We start from the raw sequence: 22,967 nt of genomic DNA, 5'->3' as shown, positions 1-22,967 counted from the left end.
GTCACGTCCTGTTTGAAACATACTTGATAGCTTCTTTGATATGTTCTACTGATGGCTGTAAGTGACCATTCATCATACCTTTCAATATGACTTACATAATAAAGTCCTTAACATTTGCCTGTCTCATTCTATGCTCGGTTCGTTCTGTCTGTATCTTTTTGTTTGAATGGTGGAACATCGTTCTTTAGGTCTAGAAGACTCTTGCTCTGCCACCTACGTTTGACACTGTACAGCCCTGGCTCAAAGAGCATTGTACTGCTCCCAAAAGTGACACTACCTTTTCCCATGTCTATGACAGCTTGTCTTTCATTCAGAAAATCCGCACCTATTATCATGTCCACCATTAATTTCGGTACGATAACGAGAGTGGCTTCGATCTTTTGACCTTGGCACGAGAGAGTTACCTTGATTGTTTATTGATATCGGCAGCATGATTTTTGATGGGACCTGTGGTGTCTGGCTTCGATCTTTTGACCTTGGCACGAGAGAGTTACCTTGATTGTTTATTGACATCGGCAGCATGATTTTTGATGGGACCTGTGGTGTCACCGCCAGACACCACACTTGCTAGGTGGCAGCCTTTAAATCGGCCGCGGGCCGTTAGTATACGCCGGACCCACGTGTCGCCACTATCAGTGATTGCAGACCGAGCGCCGCCACACGGCAGGTCTAGAGAGACTTCCTAGCACTCGCCCCAGTTGTACAACCGACTTTGCTAGCGATGGTTCACTGACAAAATACGTTCTCAATTGCCGAGACGATAGTTAGCATAGCCTTCAGCTACGTCATTTGCTACGACCTAGCAAGGCGCCATTATCAGTTGCTATTGATATTGTAAAGAATGTACAGACAAGAGCTACATTCAACATTAATGGATTAAAGTTAAGTATTCCACAAGCTACATCCTTTTTTCTAAAGTCTAAATTCCTTGTCCTGTTCCAGACCTCATGCCAGCCTGCGTGAGCTTAAACGCGTGCCTTTCGGCTTCCTCTCAATTTAGTGGGTTGGTCTCCTGCCAATCCACAACAGGACCCTTCACTTTCATCTTCATTCTGAAGATCGGTAATTTTTCATTAGCACTCCATTGGTTAAATAAGTTCTCGTAAATCGCGGTTAGCTCGCTTCTGCAGTCTATGATTACATTAATTGAGATTTCCGCTACCATGGCCTTCACAACTGGTTAAATCTCCACCGGTTTGCTCTGTTCTTCCTCATCTGCTGCATTAAAGCATCCTCTATTACATCGCATGTGAGTAGTTTCAGGATTTTTAACTATGATTTCGAACCTTCTCTCAGATACACCTCAGCCACTAACTCTCTCCCTTCTACAACTTCTTCTTCATATTTAACTTGGTCTTCCCTCAACTCAGTTACCTCTGCCTCTTCTTTCTTCGTGGAAACTTTCTAAATAATCGCATCTAAATGCCCTTATTATATCTCTATAACTTCCATCATTGTATACATTGGAACCTGTGCCCAACTGTACTTTATCTTCAAGTTCCATCTACTGCGCATTATTCTCCTTGAGCTCGTTTTCCTGGTCTCAGCCTCAAATAACTCTGCAATTCTAATCACTTCGTCCCTAGTTCCTTTTCCCATTGTGCCTGCCGCTGGTAGTTCTTTTTCTTCGTCGTATCCTCCCAATTAATTTCTCCCCCGCATAATGTTGTTGTTTTCCTGCCTTTTTTTTGTTCTCTGCGATCATATTTCGTCATTTATTACCTGTTACGAATAAATGTTAATTAAATGTTAATTTCTCACGATGGTACCTTATGCTCTTGGAATCTGCTCTTCCTGGTTTCAGTATTAAATAACTCTACTCTATTTTACCTCCTATCTCGACTTCCATTATTCTTGCTTCATTTTGTTACAGTAGTTCGTTTTTTGCAAAATCCTCCCGACTAATTCCTGTCCAACCTGCAGTGTGCAGTATCTCGACTTCTTTCGGTCCCTGCGGTTCTGTTCGTTCATCTTCCACTTCTCGTCTCAGCGTGTTTATATCTTTCGTTTCACTGCTGCTGCTTGCTTCGGTTGGTGCGCTCTTCTCCTTGACTTGGGCGCTCTCTCGTTAATTCGAACGTTTATTGGGGTTTGGTGGCCTTATGCCCACGTCTTCTTTCGATCCTTCCTGTCTTTGTTCGACTTCGTGAGAAGGGTTTCGTTGCTAGTAATTTGTCGGCCTGTTTGTCCTCCAACACCCATTGCGATTACGTTATCCGCACTGTATCAGTTATTCCCTTTCCTGGGTGGATAACTATTGCCATTTCTTGTTCAGTACCCATAACCGTTTCTCTGTTGGAATGTATTTTCACTTCTCTGCCCAAAGTTATCGTGCTGTTCGTAATAGCTGACATTCCTTCGTGCGGCTTCTGGAGCATTTCGCAGTCTTTCATTCACGTTTTCACGCGGGTTTCGCTTTTTTCTTGCCTCATCTTCCGAGAATATGAGTTCTAATTCTCCTAAAATTCCTTTGAATGGTTCTACACGTGGCCTCCACGGCGTACCAATGACTTTTGGTATTTTAGAGGCAATTTCATGGTACACAATTTAATCAATTCTCAATTGCTGTATGGCACATCCAAATATTGGTTTTTCTTTGACACTGCTCCGAAAAAATTTACAGGGGTCTTCTCTCAGGAATTTGGGAAGTATGGATATTGTAGTAGTTCATACTTCACCCTAGTTTGCGCTTCTCTCGACCAGTAGCGTCAGTGAAACTTATCTCTGAAATCTTCATATGATCGACATGTAGCTGCTACGTTTTGCTTAGTTTCTGTTGCTGTTCCACACATATGGGTACATATAAAGTCTCGTTGGCGTGCTAATGTCCAATGTTCTGGTAGTCCTACTCTGAACTGGTTAATGAAGGTCTGTGGATGCTATGAGATTCCTTCACGGATATGCTGAAACTTCCTTACGGTGAGGAAATGTTCGATGTCGTACCTTATCATGGTACTGTACGAAATTCTAGAATCCTCGCAGCCTCTGTTTCCAATCATTTCACATGTCAGTCTTTCAGGTTGTGGTAAATCCATTGGCTATTGCCCTCTGTAACTTTCCCCTAGTCTTGCATGATGTCGTTGTAATGGAACGCAATGATTTTCTTCCATCGGCTCCGAATGTCGGTATGTTCTACGCTATAACCTTCGTACCCTTGCATTTCCCTGTCACGTATTGGCTTGCTGACTTGCCAGGCTAATCTTGCCCCTTTATCATGTGGTCCGAATTGTTCCGAAAAATATGCTTATGGTACCCGATGTCTTCGTGGTGTCATCTGCTCTTCGTAACATTCGAAACGTGCCTGCAGGTGGTCGGTTATTGCGTAATTTCTTCTCCGCCTGCGATTGGAATTGTATTTGCGTGAAATCGTTTTTCTTTCCTTGTGAAACTTCTTGCCTTTCTGGTGGCGTTATTGACTCGGGAGTTGTTACGGTTTCAGAGCTTGTTTGATCTTGTTCACTTCGCTCTTGTATAGTTCGCTACAGTTCTTTTCTTAGTTTCCGAACTGATTTTTCGTTTTTGCTTCTATTCTTAGGATGCGAGTATCGTACCTTTTGAGAACCGCTTTCGTGATACGTTTTTGCAGTACACTATCTTCAGCTATTTGTCGAGCTGTGCCCCCTGCTTGGCGTGTAATTGCATTAACCTGTTCGGTTATCATTACAATTTTACCGTGAGTATCAGCACATAATATTTTGTTGTCATATGATGTTTTGATTTCGGTCTGTGTGTCGTCAAGCAAAGTTTGGACATCCACTTGGACCTTGTCAATGTATGTTCTTAATTGTGTGTGACCTATAATTAAATTTTCGATCACATCACGGGTTTCTTTATCCTCTTCCTCTATGTGACCTAACTGTTGTTTGATCTAACACAGTTGTTTCGTTGTTTCTGCATTCTGACCCCATATCTGTTCTTGCAGTTGTTTTGACTGTTGTTTCAGCTCTTTATTTTGTATCGTTATGGTGTGCGTTAATTGATGGAGAATTTCATCAAACGCGTTTCGTTCTGCGTTTACTTTCTCGTGCCTGTCCGCAACTGACTGCAGTGAACCATGCGGTGACACATTTCGACTTGTAGTGCCTGTACTTGGTTGCGAGGTCAGTCTTATTATATGTCCTATAGGTTCTGTGTATTGAAACGGTCCCCATCTTCTTGCATCTCTGCACCAATATATTGGTCGCCGCTTACGGCGCCTTGTTGCTCGGTATTTACGCACTGCTGCACACCCTGTTCTATTTCTCGCAGCATTGTGTCGTCTGTTATTCTGTGGTGAGGTTCCCGTGCGTTGCCCTGCAGGGTGTCATTCTCAATTCGGTCAAGGTCTCGATGTGCCATTGCTAATCTCTCTGATTCCCATCTTTGCAATTTTAACTGACACGCCCTAATTCACGTAATCATGCGATCATACGACCTTACTCGCTTCATAAAATTATTACCTACTCCCTTTCTTTACCGTTCCTAGTTCCCTTGACACAATATCAAGACTGTACGACCGTCACTTACCAGTTTGGACAGAACCAACTTACCAACGCTGTGTCAGCCCTCTGTGCTCTTGCCAGAAAACTTACAGCTAACAATGGCGGTACAACTATACTAAGGGGATACTGCGTACGACCCTCAGTACATTGGACGTCTCTCTCTGCCTATTGACTTGTCAGTAGCCACTAATACTTACCATTGGTTGATGTTGTTGTTGTTGTTGTTGTGGTCTTCAGTCCTGAGACTGGTTTGATGCAGCTCTCCATGCTACTCTATCCTGTGCAAGCTTCTTCATCTCCCAGTACCTACTGCAACCTACATCCTTCTGAATCTGCTTAGTGTATTCATCTCTTGCTCTCCCTCTACGATTTTTACCCTCCACGCTGCCCTCCAGTGCTAAATTTGAGATCCCTTGATGCCTCAAAACATGTCCTACCAACCGATCCCTTCTTCAAGTCAAGTTGTGCCACAAACTTCTCTTCTCCCCAATCCTATTCAATACCTCCTCATTAGTTACGTGATCTACCCACCTTATCTTCAACATTCTTCTGTAGCACCACATTTCGAAAACTTCTATTCTCTTCTTGTCCAAACTAGTTATCGTCCATGTTTCACTTCCATACATGGCTACACTCCATACAAATACTTTCAGAAACGACTTCCTGACACTTAGCCGGCCGCGGTGGTCTAGCGGTTCTAGGCGCGCAGTCCGGAACCGCGCGACTGCTACGGTCGCAGGTTCGAATCCTGCCTCAGGCATGGATGTGTGTGATGTCCTTAGGTTAGTTAGGTTTAAGTAGTTCTAAGTTCTAGGGGACTGATGACCACAGTAGTTAAGTCCCATAGTGCTCAGAGCCATTTGAGCCTGACACTTAAATCTATATTCGATGTTAACAAATTTCTCTTCTTCAGAAACGATTTCCTTGCCATTGCCAGTCTACATTTTATATCCTCTCTACTTCGACCATCATCAGTTATTTTACTCCCTAAATAGCAAAACTCCTTTACTACTTTAAGTGTCTCATTTCCTAATCTAATTCCCTCAGCATCGCCCGACTTAATTTGACTACATTCCATTATCCTCGTTTTGCTTTTGTTGATGTTCATCTTATATCCTCCTTTCAAGACACTGTCCATTCCGTTCAACTGCTCTTCCAAGTCCTTTGCTGTCACTGACAGAATTACAATGTCATCGGCGAACCTCAAAGTTTTTACTTCTTCTCTATGAATTTTAATACCTACTCCGAATTTTTCTTTTGTTTCCTTTACTGCTTGCTCAATATACAGATTGAATAACATCGGGGAGAGGCTACAACCCTGTCTCACTCCTTTCCCAACCACTGCTTCCCTTTCATGCCCCTCGACTCTTACAACTGCTATCTGGTTTTAGTACAAATTGTACATAGCCTTTCGCTCCCTGTATTTTACTCCTGCCACCTTGAGAATTTGAAAGAGAGTATTCCAGTTAACATTGAAAAAAGCTTTCTCTAAGTCTACAAATGCTAGAAACGTAGGTTTGCCTTTTCTTAATCTTTCTTCTAAGATAAGTCGTAAGGTTAGTATTGCCTCACGTGTTTCAACGTTTCCACGGAATCCAAACTGATCTTCCCCGAGGTCCACTTCTACCAGTTTTTCCATTCGTCTGTAAAGAATTCGCGTTAGTATTTTGCAGCTGTGACTTATTAAACTGATTGTTCGGTAATTTTCAGATCTGTCAACACCTGCTTTCTTTGGGATTGGAATTATTATATTCTTCTTGAATTCTGAGGGTATTTCGCCTGTCTCATATATCTTGCTCACTAGGTGGTAGAGTTTTGTCATGACTGGCTCTCCCAAGGCCGTCAGTAGTTCCAATGGAATGTTGTCTACTCCCGGGGCCTTGTTTCGACTTAGAGGTCTTTCAGTGCTCTGTCAAACTCTTCACGCAGTATCTTATCTCCCATTTCGTCTTCATCTACATCCTCTTCCATTTCCATAATATTGTCCTCAAGTACATAGCCCTTGTATAAACCCTCTATATACTCCTTCCACCTTTCTGCCTTCCCTTCTTTGCTTAGAACTGGGTTGCCATCTGAGCTCTTGATATTCATACAAGTGGTTCTCTTCTCTCCAAAGGTCTCTTTAATTTTCCTGTAGGCAGTATCTATCTTACCCCTAGTGAGACAAGCCTCTACATCCTTACATTTGTCCTCTACCCATCCCTGCTTAGCCATTTTACACTTCCTGTCGATATCATTTTTGAGACGTTTGTATTGCTTTTTGCCTGCTTCATTTATTGCATTTTTATATTTTCTCCTTTCATCAATTAAATTCAATATTTCTTCTGTTACCCAAGGATTTCTATTAGCCCTCGTCTTTTTACCTACTTGATCGTCTGCTGCCTTCACTACTTCATCCCTCAGAGCTACCCATTCTTCTTCTACTGTATTTCATTCCCCCATTCCTGTCAATTGTTCCCTTATGCTCTCCCTGAAACTCTCTACAACCTCTGGTTCTTTCAGTTTATCCAGGTCCCACCTCCTTAAATTCCCACCTTTTTGCAGTTTCTTCAGTTTCAATCTGCAGTTCATAACCAAGAGATTGTGGTCAGAATCCATATCTGGCCCTGGAAATGTCTTACAATTTAAAACCTGGTTCCTAAATCTCTGTCTTACCATTATATTATCTATCTGATACCTTCTAGTATCTCCAGGATTCTTCCAGGTATACAACCTTCTTTTATGATTCTTGAACCAAGTGTTAGCTATGATTAAGTTATGCTCTGTGCAAAATTCTACAAGGCGGCTTCCTCTTTCATTTCTTCCCCCCAATCCATATTCACCTACTATGTTTCCTTCTCTCCCTTTTCCTACTGACGAATTCCAGTCACCCATGACTATTAAATTTTCGTCTCCCTTCACTACCTGGATAATTTCTTTTATCTCGTCATACATTTCATCAATTTCTTCATCATCTGCAGAGCTAGTTGGCATATAAACTTGTACTACTGTAGTAGGCATGGGCTTTGTGTCTATCTTGGCCACAATAATCCGTTCACTATGCTGATTGTGGTAGCTAACCCGCACTCCTATCTTTTTATTCATTATTAAACCTACTCCTGCATTACCCCTATTGGATTTTGTATTTATAACCCAGTAATCACCTGACCAAAAGTCTTGTTCTTCCTGCCACCGAACTTCACTAATTCCCACTATATCTAACTTTAACCTATCCATTTCCCTTTTTAAATTTTCTAACCTACCTGCCCGATTAAGGGATCTGACATTCCACGCTCCGATCCGTAGAACGCCAGTTTTCTTTCTCCTGATAACGACGTCCTCCTGAGTAGTCCCTGCCCGGAGATCCGAATGGGGGACTATTTTACCTCCGGAATATTTTACCCAAGAGGACGCCGTCATCATTTAACCATACAGTAAAGCTGCATGCCCTCGGGAAAAATTACGGCTGTAGTTTCCCCTTGCTTTCAGCCGTTCGCAGTACCAGCACAGCAAGGCCGTTTTGGTTAGTGTTACAAGGCCAGATCAGTCAATCATCCAGACTGTTGCCCCTGCAACTACTGAAAAGGCTGCTGCCCCTCTTCAGGAACCACATGTTTGTCTGGCCTCTCAACAGATACCCCTCCGCTGTGGTTGCACCTACGGTACGGCCATCTGTATCGCTGAGGCACGCAAGCCTCCCCACCAACGGCAAGGTCCATGGTTCATGGGGGGGCATTGGTTGATACAACACAAAAATTTCTTACGAAAATTTTTAAGAGGATATTTTTCTTGTCCTAGTAATTACTTATGGTTGACCACCTTACCGTGGTAATTTAACATCCTGGCAGGATCGCCATTTACTAGCATCTGTGAGACTGGTTCTGATCTATCTTCCTACCACAGTTTCACAAGGACGCTCTGCGAGTGTTTTAGGAATGTGGTGTTGAACCTACAACCTGCAAGGTCGGAAGATACCGTCTCACACGTGCAGAGTTTAGAAGACTGCAGCAGTACGGACAGTGTTGTAACCAGACAATGATCTCAATGTCGGTTCCACTACACTCCCTGTAAAGGAAATATTATCGCTAACAGAAAGTAGTGTATGGGGGAAGGTGTAACTGTGTTAGATTTTCGTTATTAAGGTTTATCATTATTCTAAGTATGATTTCATGACACATCAATGTTAGCAAAATTACTTACAGGATGGTAAAATATTGATACTGGGTTTTTCACAACTGTGAAGCGAAATTCCTAACTATTATAAGGTTATTTAATGGTAAGATGGTTGACGACCATGTCTGAGGGTCGGTACAAATACAAACAAATGAAATACAATTGGGGAAAGAGATATCAATTACGCTAAAATGTACAACGAAAATACCTAAAATTGAATGAGGATCGGTAAACAGCAATCAAAAGGAAGTACACTATTAAAACAATTGATAACTGCACATTGGCTGATCAGTCCTTTTCGTTAGATATGACATCTCGCATTTCTGCATCAGTTGCGTCCAACAGTAGTGAATATGCTAAAGTACAGGTCGTGGTTGAAAGTACAAGAAGTAGGAGAGACGGTGATGACTGCAGCTCTGAGTGTCAAGGGATGTGTGTACCTTGCGTCGGCGGCGGCAGTGGTGGCTGTCAGCGCGAGCTGTGAACCTGAGAACCTATTCTAAATCTCTCTCGAGTGTTAACCATCAGTTGGATACATTTCCTACGTCTTTAATGAAGCCGAGTCTTTTAGTTATTCTCTAGCTAGGTTAATTGGCATGGTATACACTATTTGGCTGGAACAGCGCACACATCATTGCCCTTAAATCACTCGCAAGCATTAACTGTCTCTATACTAGGAGACTTTGCACTTTAACTCCTTACAAGTTAAGACGAGGCTGTGAACAAGTGTTCATACAATGGCTCTCGCAATCAGCGCAGCACGAGTTGCCTTGGCCACACACTTGCTGATGTTCAGCAAGAGAAGAGCCAATTACTCAGTCTGCAATTTGCCTGTATCAAAGCTGGTGGCCACGCGTTTTCTTTCTGGCCAGTCAGGGCTTTCATACTTGTTACAACTCCACCCACAGAGTTTTTGTAGGCTGTCACAGGAGTCGTTTCTTTCGTTGCGCAGAGTTTCACTTCTGCTACGTAATACTGACATAAACAGCTTTTTATTTCATGTGATTTTTAGCGCAAGTGGATACAATGAGCCACCAATGGATTGAGTTGGGTTTCTGCGGACGTTTTATCTGGGCACTCCTGCCATGTTCCTGTAAAAAGGCTTTCCGAAGGGTCATCGTTGAAAGCGCGGACAAGGGCTGATTTTGCTGGTGGCCTACGCAGTGGTGGCAGCGTCTCATTTTTACCGTTAGGTATCCCATGGCGAGAGTTTTTTTTAGCTGAGCGGAATGACGTGCCATCGTAAAATTCTCTTTTCCCTTAAAACTAGGTGTCGTAGCTCGGGTCGAGGAAATTACTTGCGTGCAATTAGTAATGTGAGTGTTAGTGGTTTATATTCACGAAATGCTGGCTTATTTATTACATCTGCATATTAATAAAATTCGTTCACTTTCACATAACTATGCTGGAAATGTTTCACAAATTCAGTGTAAGCAGTGTTATTTGTTTGATACCTTACAAAGAGAAGATATGGGCTGCAGATTGGGAAATCCATTGACATAAGTGACTTTGAAAAAGGGCAGATTATTATTACCCAGAGCCTGTGAACGAGTATGTCGAAAACGGCGAAGCTGGTCGAATGTTCACACGCTACTGTCCTGAACATCTACAGGAGGAGGCAGAATAAAAGTGAAACTACTACTAAGGACTAAATGGTTGGTCATCCATGACTCTTACACAGAACATGGGGTTTGGAGGCTTGTCTGCTCTGTAAATTTGGACAGATGGTGATCTGTGGCATCTCTGCAATATGAGCAAAATGCTGGTGCATGCACATCTGTTTTGGAACACACCGTTTGTTGTACAATGTTGGGCGTGGAGCTCTGCAGCAGACCACATAATAACGCCGTTAATTACGACTGCAGTGGACTCGGGACCATCGGGATTCGACCGTTGAGGAATGGAAACATGTCGGCTCTTTGCGTGAATCACATTTTTGCTACACTAGATCGATGGTCGTCTCCACAAATGCTGTCATCAAGGTGAACAGCTGCTCGAAACGTACAGTGTGCCATGGATGCACGCCAGTGGGAGCAGTATTATGCTATGGGGGACATTCTCCTATGCTTGCACGGAACCTGTGGTAGTAATCGAGGACAAGCCAACAGCTGCAAACCATCTGCATCCCTTCATGCTTGATGTCCTTCCCGAAGGCGGTATCGTCTTTCAGCAGTATAACTGTCCATGCCTCGGAACCAGAACTGTCTTACAGTCGTTTCAGAAGCATAATAGTGTCTCAGCAACCAAATTCGCCGTCTGAGCGGATAATGGGCTCTATCTCTGTGTACGGAAATCAGCGGACTGTTATTTGGAAGAATTACATGACCAGTTAGTAGACATCAAATGCCACATACCTCTATAAACTTATAAGAAACTGTCGGATCCCTGACACGCAGAGTCAGTGATGTATCTCATTCCAGTCACAGACAAACAAGCTGTTAAGCAGGTATCATAATGTTTTGGCTCATCAGTGAATAAGGGCGATGAACAGCGTCAGATTTTGATTGGTGAATGGCGAAGTACGCAGGCACACCACAAACTCGTGTGTGGGAGTATTATCAGCATCTGACAGAGTTTGAATGTGGCGTCATTGTGGGTCTCCATTTGGCGGGCTGGTCGAATCTTCCAATATCCAGATCTGTGAGGCATTTGGATACGACATTGTCCTCATATTCGACTACATGTGAACGTAATTGCGGTCACACTAGTCATAAAGGTTCCGGTCGACCACGCCTGACCAGCACAGTGCAACAAGAGCACTGTAGCTCTTTCATATCTATGCCTGCCATCTCAGAACAACTTACGAACTCCCTGAAACATTTTGCGTCATCCCGCATCATTGGTTGGGTCTTTTTCTTAACTGCAGCTATATTTTTATGTCCGATTGCGTAAGTTCTTTTTGCCTGTCGTTTACGTCTCTTACCCACTGTGCTTGACACCGAGGGCTGACGTTACTAATAGGTCATTCCCGTCCTAAACTACCATGCACATCGTTGCCCGTCCCTGGTACGTGAAGGCTGACCTTTTTCCCACTCATATTCTCTTCTGCAGCATTTATACTTTTCAGTAACAAAAATCTAAACTAATTGGGAAATAAGAAATTATAATACCTGTTTCGTTGGCGTCCGGAGGTGAAAACCTCGGAATGTTCCATTGAGCCCTGACTTTCTATCGCATTTAATTTTCACAAGTTACTTGGTGTATCCCATATGTTGAAAGCTGTTTTGGTGTGTTTAGTTGCAATATGTACAATGTTATGCGGACTATTTTTCTAGTTATCAGTATTTAAATTTAGTATATACATCTATGAGTACGGGAAGGACTTAATCATGGCATTTTTAGATATTGAGAAGGCGTATGACAGTATCTATAGGGACAAGCTCTGGGATATGCTGAACGCAAAAGGGATAGATGAAGAGATAACACGAAAAGTCAGAAGAATGTATGAGGGAAGTGAGAGTTGTGTGAAAGTGGGGAGGGAACGTACTGCATGGTTCAAGCTGGAAAATGGGCTGCGACAGGGAAGTGCACTTTCGCCATTATTGTTTATTATTGTTATGGATGAAATCCTACAGCAAGTATCAGATGCAATTGGAGATCATAAAATGAAAGCAGTGCTTTTTGCCGATGACCTGATGTTATGGGGAAATTGCGAGAAGGAGGTGCAAGAGCAGTTAGATGTATGGGAGGCAACGGCAGCACAATATGGAATGCATTTCTCTGCAAAGAAAAGTGAAATAATTGTCACAACAAGGAAGAAGAATAGGCCAAATGTGGATATAACTTGTGGAGGGGAAAAACTACAAGTGGTAGAGAACTTCAAGTACCTGGGAAGCATGATTGAAAGTAATGGGGGAAACGCAATGGAAATAAATGAAAGGTGCAGAAAAGCAGGGCAGTTCTTCAAATGCATTAGGGGGCTTATTTGGAGCAAGGAGGTGCCACAGAAATCCAAGGGAATTATATACCGAACCTACTTTGTCCCCATATTGGCATACGGAAGTGAGACATGGGTAATGCACAAAAGCGACAAAAGTAGAATACAAGCTAGTGAAATGAAGTTCCAGAGGAGCAGGTTGAGTGTAACAAGACGAGACAGATTGCGAAATGTGTATGTGAGGGAAAGACTAAAGGAGGAACCAGTACAGGACAGGATAGAAAAATCAAGACTGCAGTGGTATGGACACATGAAGAGAATGGATGAGGGAAGAATTCGAAAGAGGATGTTTGATCTGCAACTGGAGGGAAGAGGCCCAGGGGAAGACCAAGAGATAGATGGGTGAAGGGAGTGAAGGAATGTGTGGCGAGAAGAGGAGAGAACTGGACGAAGGTGGAAGAGGGGGAATGGTGGAAAGACAGAACACGATGGAGAGGCTTGTGTTCCCAACAGACCCAGCCAGTGGCTGGAAACTTTCCAAGATGATGATGATGATATACATCTATGTAAACGATACATCTTTGTAGTTACGTGGCTGCATCCGTGAAAACACTCGGGACGAGAGCGACATGAGGCATGTACCTGTGATGAGTAATTGGTGTCAATCTAACTGGCAGGCAGGCAGCTCAAAACCACACTTAGTGACAAATACAAAATTTAAGTGGGAATGAGACAAATATACAACAAGCCAGGCTAAAGCTACCATACAACTGATTTCGTAGTCTGGGAAACTTCCTGGGAGGTTAAAACTGAGTTCCGCACCGACACTTGTCACACTTTCATGTCAGCGCACACTCCGCTGCAGAGTGAAAAATCTCAGCCTCCAAGCTGTGGCTGCACCATCTCTCCGCGGTATTCTTTCTTCCAGGAGTGCTAGTTCTGCAAGGTTCGCAGAAGAGCTTCTGTGAAGACTGGAAGGTAGGAGACGAAGTACTGGCAGGATGTTGTGAGGACGGGTCGTGAGTCGTGTTTGGGTACCTCAGATGGTAGATCACTTGCCTGCGAAAGGCAAACGTCCCGAGTTCGAGTCTCGGTCTGGCACATTGTTTTACTCTCCCAAGAAGTTTAATGCCCGAGTATGTTTGCATGCCGAAATTTTGGGGAACTATTTAAAGCTGCTGAGGAAGCCAGCTGATAACCCATTTTTCAGTCACAGTCTTTTAAATGAAGAGGAAGATATTCGTATTTTTCGTGCTCCCATACGAGCATATTTTCGGCTGGTACGTATACTGAGGTGTCTCATTTCGGTGTGCATGGCTGTCTCTTGACCAGTCTTGCTGTACGTCCACGACATGCTGCAGGCTGGGCATTTATATAGTGAGCTAATTTTGGCTTTCGCAAACAGGCATTCTACGTCATTTATGCCTGCATTTCGATTTGATAAGCCTGCACTGCATGTCTGGCCGTTCGCAGTTGGTTTGTAGGCTACATTCAGCTGGCAATAAGTGTTAACTTTCTGATAGAGCCATAGTTTTCCGTTACGTCGAGCTTACCCAGTGTGTTGCTGATTGACTCAAAGAACTTTTCATGCCTCACCCACACGGGAACCCGCACGCTGCTTCATAAATTTGTAGGATTTTTTACGTGACTGATTCGATTTACTTGTGCTCAGTCAAGGCTTGAGCTGATATTCACGCTTATATTGAACCTTTCATGTAAGTTAAATTTTTTTCTTAGTTTCCCCCTTTTTTTGTAGTGTCTGGAGAGGAGATTTACATCCAGAAAAGCGGGTTAGTTGTACGACTTTATCCAAAGAAAGAATTTGACAAGTACAACTGGAGTGGATGTATTCATGATGAGAAACACGTACCTATATGAACGGTTGGCATGACGTCAAGGTCATCAGATGTGTCCCCGATAGATCACGTGTGCGACCAGCTCGGACGTTAATTCCGTTGCACTGCAAGTATCCAGGATGCAGTTACAACATTTGTACGCTAGCTTCCAACACAATAACAAAGTGCCTAATAATTTTTCTACATAGTACATTCTGTAACCATAACGTCACTGTGATGTAATTTCTGTTGTATACACCTTTTATTAATGTAGTCTTATAATTACCTGTCAAATAATTAATTCAAACGAACTATTTAAAAAAAGAATACTGTAATTATGATGTAAAAAGGTGGCCTAGTCAGCGACGTTTGCTACTGCATAGAGTCACAGAACACGGTTAAAGTGAGGAGTACTGTCTCTGGGCGTGTAGGCGCGGAGTCCGGCAAAAGTAGGTGCGGGGAGCGTTGCTGAAGATAAGTGGTCAAGTCCAGACGCGGTGCGTAGTTGTAAATGGGCGCAGTACATTGTAATCAAGAGGAATTAATATTCTAAAAGGATAGTGTGGGCCCAAGCTTGTAAAGAAGAGTCTGTTGCCAAACACTGTTGACGAATAAATTATTTATTCTTCGCTAAACGGAATATTATGAAATTTCCAGAAATAACTTGCTATAATAAAAAAGGTGTCTTTATGTACATTTGCATTTCTACACTCCTGGAAATGGAAAAAAGAACACATTGACACTGGTGTGTCAGACCCACCATACTTGCTCCGGACACTGCGAGAGGGCTGTACAAGCAATGATCACACGCACGGCACAGCGGACACACCAGGAACCGCGGTGTTGGCCGTCGAATGGCGCTAGCTGCGCAGCATTTGTGCACCGCCGCCGTCAGTGTCAGCCAGTTTGCCGTGGCATACGGAGCTCCATCGCAGTCTTTAACACTGGTAGCATGCCGCGACAGCGTGGACGTGAACCGTATGTGCAGTTGACGGACTTTGAGCGAGGGCGTATAGTGGGCATGCGGGAGGCCGGGTGGACGTACCGCCGAATTGCTCAACACGTGGGGCGTGAGGTCTCCACAGTACATCGATGTTGTCGCCAGTGGTCGGCGGAAGGTGCACGTGCCCGTCGACCTGGGACCGGACCGCAGCGACGCACGGATGCACGCCAAGACCGTAGGATCCTACGCAGTGCCGTAGGGGACCGCACCGCCACTTCCCAGCAAATTAGGGCCACTGTTGCTCCTGGGGTATCGGCGAGGACCATTCGCAACCGTCTCCATGTAGCTGGGCTACGGTCCCGCCCACCGTTAGGCCGTCTTCCGCTCACGCCCCAACATCGTGCAGCCCGCCTCCAGTGGTGTCGCGACAGGCGTGAATGGAGGGACGAATGGAGACGTGTCGCCTTCAGCGATGAGAGTCGCTTCTGCCTTGGTGCCAATGATGGTCGTATGCGTGTTTGGCGCCGTGCAGGTGAGCGCCACAATCAGGACTGCATACGACCGAGGCACACAGGGCCAACACCCGGCATCATGGTGTGGGGAGCGATCTCCTACACTGGCCGTACACCACTGGTGATCGTCGAGGGGACACTGAATAGTGCACGGTACATCCAAACCGTCATCGAACCCATCGTTCTACCATTCCTAGACCGGCAACGGAACTTACTGTTCCAACAGGACAATGCACGTCCGCATGTATCCCGTGCCACCCAACGTGCTCTAGAAGGTGTAAGTCAACTACCCTGGCCAGCAAGATCTCCGGATCTGTCCCCCATTGAGCATGTTTGGGACTGGATGAAGCGTCGTCTCACGCGGTCTACACGTCCAGCACGAACGCTGGTCCAACTGAGGCGCTAGGTGGAAATGGCATGGCAAGCCGTTCCACAGAACTACATCCAGCATCTCTACGATCGTCTCCATGGGAGAATAGCAGCCTGCATTGCTGCGAAAGGTGGATATGCACTGTACTAGTGCCGACATTGTGCATGCTCTGTTGCCTGTGTCTATGTGCCTGTGGTTCTGTCAGTGTGATCATGTGATGTATCTGACCCCAGGAATGTGTCAATAAAGTTTCCCCTTCCTGGGACAATGAATTCACGGTGTTCTTATTTCAATTTCCAGGAGTGTAAAATTGGATTCAGTTAACATTACAGTGAGTAATGCAAAGCTATTCAGTACGCGAACTATTTTGCAAACAATTAACTTTTACGTGCACTTGTTCAGTACAAATTTTTTTGCTGATTAACTTTGACTCGTGGTATTAACCCTGTTTTCACATCTGAGCTGGAGTCAATGTTTTTGGTTCCGTTCTCACCCGATTACAATTCAATGACTAGTTCGTAATTACAGTTTATAGACAATTAATGGTCAAACGGTAATTTTAGCTCGCGCAGTGAGCTGACAATTGTTCGAAAGTAATTTGCAATCTAAAATTATAACAGCTTCAGTTTATTTACACGTAATTTCACTAACTATTTCTTATTTTTTCCTTTTTTGTCAAAATTTCTTTCGACCGTTTTCGCGCAAAACGAATCGCGTGATAACGATTCGGAGTACGGTATCTGCACTTACCGGGATTTTCATTATTCTGTGGAATAGATGCCTTTCCGAGACGACAGGGAACATTAGGTGCACGTGTCATTTAAAAAATTTTAACTAAAGTGAAGTGCGGGTTCCTTATGAGGGTACTTCAAGAGAGTATAAAAAACCGAGTCAGTGCATGCATCCAGACCAAAGGGGGTGCAGCGTCTTCATAGTGGTTAGTGAGCTTATACTGCCAAGTTTTTTGTAAATCTAACTCGGAGCTGTAATCACTGAAATAACGTCACATACCTACTGGGTATCGCATAGCATGGTGTGTCTCGCTGAAGATAGGATTCAGCAATATTGAGACTGGGCCATGATTGAATACAAGAACTCGATTTTCAAAGATGAATTGCTTTTAGGTTTGCAGATAATCCTCGAACCACGTTATTCAAAATGGTTCAAATGGTTCTGAGAACTATGGGACTCAACAGCTGTGGTCATAAGTCCCCTAGAACTTAGAACTACTTAAACCTAACTAACCTAAGGACATCACACACACCCATGCCCGAGGCAGGATTCGAACCTGCGACCGTAGCAGTCGCGCGGTTCCGGGATGCGCGCCTAGAACCGCGAGATCACCGCGGCCGGCTAACCACGTTATTCTGGAGCTAGGACAGTAACCATTACAAACACACGAATGTCGTGGAAAGAACTGAGTGGTGAAAAGATACTGACGTAAGGAGGAAGACTGGACGCATGTAGAAGCTTCACATTTTCATTAGAAGGAAAAATCAGATGCATGACTGCATGACAATTCAGATTCTGTTCGTGGACGATAATACCAGCCTACATTGAGTTGCACTAGCAGGTGAGTGTTTGTCAGTGAAGACATTTACTGCATGCAGTGAGCTTAGATGTTTCCAGATTTTTCCCGTAGGGCACTTCTGAGAAGCCCTTTGGAAGCGAACTGAAGCCCAGTCGTGGTCCAGATCTGTGGGTGTACAACATCTCACAACGACTGCCAGTGAAGTTCTTGAACCACCTCACAGAGAACGTGCTACGCCAGAGTCACTCATATCCCCCATTAATTTCGTTGTTGTTGTGAAAAGAGTGTCCAGCTTCATTTTGTCTTATTTGGGAACTTTTCCAATTATATTATTTGGCTGCTATTCTGTGATTAACATCTTCAGATAGAGTTTTATCTTGTTCTGTAATACCTCGCACTTCATGTCCATAAAAGATGATGTCATATCTTGATTATCCTCGACTTTTGAACGTCAGTGTACGTCTTCGCCCAAGCTGAGACGAGAGCTCCTGACTGTAACGTAACTAGTGTGTTTAACAACTGGTCTACTAACTTTTGAAGTTAGAATAACGCCTGATTTACTGAAGTATTTCATATGAATGTTTATGATTTAATAATCAATTTTGTATCGCTATCTGATTTCGAATGTAAGCAAAATGTAGACCACGCTTACAATGAACCACGCAGCCGATAAGATCAGGCATAGCTTGTATGACTGAACATCAAACACTATGAAAATCACTCGTAAAAATCTTACAGAGTGTAGACGTGGGAAACTTGTAGCCAAATACAGTCACTGGCAAGGTTCCCCTTTAAAGTAATAACAGTATCTTAATCTGTAAATGGTGTAGCACTGAATATACCTCACCAGAGCAATCTGAATGTAGTTCAGCTACAAAATCTGCAGTTCCAAAGAGCTGAAGGTTTCACTATCAAGTTCTGCACAGATTATTGCGTGGATACACAAATCTACGGACCATAAAATCTGCAGCAACAAATCTCCATTCTGGCACCAGCGACTAAACCTTTCACAGCATGAAAATTATGAATGCAAAAGGAGGGCATATTTATTACTAATAATATGGAAAAGTTGTATGTGACTGAACTCTTTCATTATTTATGACATAGATAATCACTGAATAGACAATGAGGGATGTTGTGTTTAAGATGGCGTCACACAAAATGTGCATCAAGGTAACGTATGGAAATTAAATAAACAATTGAGGACATTAAAACTGAGTAATAGCAATACCGCACTGACTATATTGACTTCAAATTAATGAAACAATACTGCGAATGTCACGCAGCTGTTGTCAAATGCGCCATATACTTACAACGAGACCACATTATCCTATTATCAAGTGCTTGAAGCTTCTATGCTACTAAGCACTTGATAATGGGATAACGTAGCTCCGAGACATATTGTGGTAAATATATCACACATTTGCCTACCGGTGCGCAACGTTGTCAGTACTGTTTGAAGAGACAGTTCAATGATGAACAACACATCAGATAACCAAACTGTAAATATAAACGAAGTGGGACTCGCAATACACTTGAAACATGGGAGGAAGGAAGATTGGGTTTAACATCCCGACGACATCGAGATCATTAGAGACGGAGCACAAGCTCGAACTGTGTCAAGGATGAGCAAGGAAATCGGCTGTGCCCTTTCAAAGGAACCATCCCGGCATTTGCCTGGAACCATGAAACATGAGTCGAATTTCTAGCAACTACGGAGACACAAGTTTTGTAAACAGTAGCCAAAAGTGCATGAGAAAGTTATCAAATTAAGAGCACAATGTATCGGGTTGGGTAACCACGTGACCATTCTGTAATCAGCTTCCACATCGCGAAAGGTAAACGTTATCTGAATCTCTGTAAAAGGGTATCGTCAGGAGTTCCCCAGGGAAGTGTGGTAGAGCACCTCTTACTCTTGACATACATAAATTATGTACAGGGTGAGCAGCAATCTGTGGCTATTTGCTGAAGATGCTGTAATGTACGTTGAGGTATCGTCGTTGCTTGACTGTAGGAGGATACAAGACGCCTTAAACAAAATTCCTACATTGTGTGATGAATGGTAGCTAGTTGTAGATGAAGAAAAATGTAAGTTAATACAGATGAGTAGGAAACTAGGAATAACAATCCCGTCATGATAGGTTACAGTACTAGTAACAAGCTGCTTGACACAGTCAGTTGAATATCTAGGTGTAACGTTGCAAAGCGATACGAGATGGAACGAGCACATGAGAACTGTAATAGAGAAGGTGAATGACCGAGTTCGGTTTATTGGGAGAGTTTTAGAAAAATGCGGTTCATCTGCAACGGAAACGGCGTATATAGTGCGACCAATTCTAGAGCACTGCTCGAGTGTTTGGGGTCCCCACCAGGTCGTGTTGAAGGAAGACTTCGAAGCAGTTCAGAGGTCAGCTGCTGGCTTTGTTACCGTGGGGTTCGATCAGTACGCACGTATTATGGAGATGCAACGGGAACTGACTTGTGGTCCGCAGCTCGAGGTCTACTCGCTAGCGTTGCCGCCTCTGTATCACGGGGCCCCAGGTTCGATTCCTGACCGGGTTGGGGATTTTCTCTGCCCGGGGACTGCGTGTTTGTATTGTCCTCATTTCATCATCATCATTCGTGACAGTGGCTAGACTGCCTTGTGCAAAAACTGGACTGACAAGGGAACCTCCCCATCGCACCCCCCTCAGATTTAGTTATAATTTGGCACAGTGGATAGGCCTTGAAAAACTGTACACAGATCAGTCGAGAAAAAAGGAAGAAGTTGTGTGGAATTATGAAAAAAATAAGCAAAATATACAAACTGAGTAGTCCATGGGCAACATATGCAATATCAAGGGGTATGTAGATAAAGGAGCGTTGTGGTCTCGTGGTTAGCGTGAGCAGCTGCGGAGTGAAAGGACCTTGATTCAAGCCTACCCTTGAGCGAAAATTTTACTTACTTTATTTTTGCAAGTTATGATTTGTCCGTTCATTGACGTCTCTATTCACTGTAATAAGTTTAGGGCCTGTGTTTTGCGACGGCACCGCAAAACCGTGCGATTAGTAGACGAAAGGACGTGCCTCTCCAATGGGATCCGAAAACATTTGATCCAGGAAAACACGTCTGATATATTCTATACAACACTGGCGACGGCATGTGCGTCACATGACAGGAATATGTTGTCGACCCACCTAACTTGCACACTTGGCGAATGGGTAAAAAGATTCTCCTACCTTGCCCGATTTAGGTTTTCTTGTGGATGTGATAATCACTCCCATAAAAGTGATGAAAACATAAGAGTGTGTCACATAAACTGCAACAAATGAATGCAACAGTTTCACAGTCGCACAGTTTTCTCTGTGCTCTGTCAAAACATATGTTTTTAACGTTTTCAAATTTTTCCCTGTGTAGACCGTCAAATCCTGCATATGTCCAAGCAAATCTAAACACGTCCTGGAATTTTGGAGAGCGAATTTGATTATGTGTGAGTGCCTGAACTCTGATAATTGTCTGAAAATAAAAATTAAAACTTTTTACTCGGCGGAAGACTTGAACTAAGGACCTCTAGGTACGTAGCTGTTCACGCTAACCACGGAACCACGGCGGTGCTGGGCTCACACTGTCCTTGATGTTGCTTATGTTGCCCATGGACTACTCAGTTTGTATATTTTCCTTATTTTTTCACAGTTCCACACAACTTCTTCCTGTTTTCTCGATTGATCTGTGTTCAGTTTTTCAAGGCCTATCGACTGTGCCAAATTATAACTAAATCTGAGGAGGGTGCGGTGGGGAGGTTCCCTTGTGAGTAAGAACTGAGACTTTGTATGGGCTCTGATGACCGCGCAGTTGGTTGCCCCACAAACAAAACGTCATCACCACAACTCACGTGGGAAACCTTCGCAAGAAGGTACGTTGTTTTCGAGGAACACTACTGGCGAAACGTAGAGAACCGACATTTGATTGTACTGCCACCAAGGTACATTTCAAGTAAAGACGAACGTAAGAGAAATTAGGGCAGGTACGGAGGCTCTGTTTGCAGGTGGAGCAGGAAAGGAAATGACTATTAGTGGACAAGATACCCTCCACCACGCTCCATACTGTGGCTTGCGGAATATGCATGTAAACGTAGTAATACCAGATTCTGTTCGCAGTACACCACCGGTTCAGCACGGGGAATGACAGCAATGTAGTAAATGCGCGAATTCAAGTGTCATACGACTGAAACTGTGCCAGCAAATCTCCAACTGCAGCCGCCGTCTTCAAACTACTTCAAACTGATCGCCTCGACGTCTAGAACGAATATGTGATTTTTAAAGTCACTCTGCTGCATCGCCTGGTTTAACTGCCTACTGCTGTCATCGGCTGAAATCGTGCGGAACTCGCCAGAGTTGAAGCAAGCTACCACAGCACTGCCTCACAGAGATAACTCGACGATGAGCACCACCTATCAACACAGATTACTGAAATCTTTGCGAAAATATTTTCAAATACTATCTCACGATCCAAAGGAAGCAAACTGTGCCTCATCTGAAGGCATTCGTGGCCGTTGTCATTAAAGTTAAAATCTTCCGGGTTATTAGGCCGCGTCATGTTTCTTCTAAAATGTTCGACGTTTCGACCCCTCTGCTGGGATCTTCCTGAGGATCTTTTGGTCTCCACTACTAGTAGAATACTGTCAGAGACGCTCTGCATCAGAGCGGGAATATTAGCCAAAGACAATGGCTCACCAATGGTAGCCATATGAATTTTAACCACTACTATCACTAACTCCATCACGAACGCCTGAAAACTCCCCCTTTATAAGTGGACGCGACACTCGTCTCTCACAGTGTTGTAGCAGTAGTGGACACTAAAAGATCCTGAGGAAGATCCCAGCAGAGGGGTCGAAACGTCGAACATTTTAGAAGAAACATGATGCGGCCTAATAACCCAGAAGATTTTAACTTCTGTGAATAAAATTGATAGCACCATTTAATATGTGTCTCTGAAGACGAGGGATTAATTCGTCCGCACTCATTTTCGTCTCCTGATGGTTAGCCCACGAGCCCAGGTTTCTCGGCGAGTACGAAGAGTGAGTCAGCAGCGTTACCTGCTTAAAGAGCCGCCCGTTACCGGGCCGAGCCCGCGCACACTGGCTGCTGTCGGCAGCAGCCATCAGCTGGTGGCAGGTGCGGCAGGTGCCTGCTGGCCTACTTTCGCGTGGGCAGCCCCTGTCGACGCTTCAGCACAGGTCGAGTACTGGCGACAGTGGCTACCTCACATCGCGAGAAAGGAGGCAAG

Source organism: Schistocerca piceifrons, chromosome 2, assembly GCF_021461385.2.
Source record: "Schistocerca piceifrons isolate TAMUIC-IGC-003096 chromosome 2, iqSchPice1.1, whole genome shotgun sequence".
Classification (NCBI taxonomy): domain Eukaryota; kingdom Metazoa; phylum Arthropoda; class Insecta; order Orthoptera; family Acrididae; genus Schistocerca; species Schistocerca piceifrons.
This window is presented reverse-complemented; position numbering follows the sequence as displayed.